Below are 1,969 nucleotides of genomic sequence, written 5' to 3'. Positions count from 1 at the left end.
TGCTCAAAGATGGTTTGTTTTTTTGTTTTTTTTTTTAAAGAGAATAACAGCCCTGGCTAGTGCAGCTCGGTTGGTTGGAGAACCAAAAGGTTGTGGGTTCGATTCCCAGTCAGGGGATATGGCTAAGTTGTGCGTTCAGTCCCCAGTCAGGTATGTACAAGAGGCAACTAACCAATGTTTCTGTCTCACATTGATGTCTCTCCCTCCCTTGCCCTCTCTCTAAAATCAGTAAGCATGTTCTCAGGTGAGGATGAAAGAAAAGAAAGACAGAGTAACATATGATGAGGGGGGAGAAATGGCAGGGATGTACACCACACTATAAACAGTGGTTTTTAGAATACAAAGGACTTTCGCTTAGCATTTCTGAATTTTTGTAATATTTAATTCAAATGAGCATGCGTGGCTTAGTTTTGTAAATCACTTTATAAAGAGGAGGCTGATAATAAATTATCTCGCTGAGATAAGAATTTCCTAGAATCATCCCTATTTTGCTAACTTACTTTGTTACTCACTTTCATTAAAGTGAAGCAGCCCCTGCCAGGTGGCTCAGTTGGCTGGAACATCGTCCCCTACACCAAAAGGTTGTGGATTCGATTCCTGGTCTGGGCACATGCCTAGGTTGTTGGTTCAATCCCCAGTCAGAGTGTGTCAGGAGGTAACCAACTGATGTCTCTCTCCCTCCTCCCCATCTTCCTCTCCCTCTCAAAATCAATGAACATATCCATATTTTGTGTCTTCCCCCTTTGTATTTATTACTTACTTTTTTTTTTTAAAGATTTTATTCATTTATTCCTAGAGAGGGAAGAGAGGTAGAAAGAGAGAGAGAGAGAGAAACATCAATGTGTGGTTGCTGGGGGCCGTGGCCTGCAACCCAGGCATGTGCCCTGACTGGGAATCAAACCTGCGACACTTTGGTTCACAGCCCAAGCTCAATCCACTGAGCTACGCCAGCCAGGCTTATTATTTACTTTAAAAAAAATTTTTTTTAGAAAGAGAAAGAAACATCAATTTGGGTTCCACTTATTTATGCATTCATTAGTTGATTATTGTATGTGCTCTGACCAGGGATCAAACCTGCAACCTTGGTGTATTGTGACAACGCTCTAACCAACTGAGCTACCTGGCCAGGGAATGTATTTATTCTTTAGCAAACCGTTTTCCACTTTATTTTTTCCACTATGTGGAAAATTTACTCTCCAGCCTATAGGAAGGGAAAAAACTTATTTGTAATGTTAAGATGGTCATTTGAAAGTGAAATCTAAGTAAGAGAAGTTGAGGGGAGAAAACTGCTTAAAATGGCACTGCTTAATTTTATGCAGAAGGAGCAACTTGGTGCCAGGACATCAGTTAATACAAGAACAGGAAGAAACCACACAAAGAACCAATTCTAAAATGATCTCTTCATTTTTAATTTCTTAAAAAGTGTGTTCACAGCACACTCCAAGAATGCCACACAGCAATGGTTTGCTGCTCTTAGACAAATAGAGTATGTCAGAAAACAAAAAACTTTTTAAATGGTTAATGGTTTTTAAAAATTAGATCTATGAAATTTCTGTAAAGCCAATAATCACCAGTCATTGAAATCTTTGTTTTGGAGTAGTAGACATTTCAGAAATGTAATTTAAGTATCTACCCCAAATCACACTTCTCTAAAATGCAGTGAAAGTTATACAACAGAAACAAAAATAAATATTTTTCTAGAAAAAACATATTTGGCATTTTTAAATAATGTTAAAGGAGAAGCTTTCAAGTGTAAATAATGTTTACATTTTTACTTTCTGTTACCAGATTGGGTCTCCAGTGGTTCCAATCTGAAATTAATAGGAGGAATGATTACATCATAGTTAATGAATTTCAATCCTAACAGAGCCAATGTACTTTTCTAGTACAGTGCTTGCTTTATTTAAGAAGTGGCATCCAGCCAGTACTAAAAATTATTAAGAGTGAGGTCAGATAGTATAAATTAGTT

Source organism: Phyllostomus hastatus, unplaced genomic scaffold (genome assembly GCF_019186645.2).
Source record: "Phyllostomus hastatus isolate PE091 unplaced genomic scaffold, TTU_PhHast_1.1 phas_contig_80, whole genome shotgun sequence".
Lineage (NCBI taxonomy): Eukaryota > Metazoa > Chordata > Mammalia > Chiroptera > Phyllostomidae > Phyllostomus > Phyllostomus hastatus.
The sequence above is the reverse complement of the archived record's forward strand: the minus strand, read 5'-3'. Positions refer to the sequence as shown.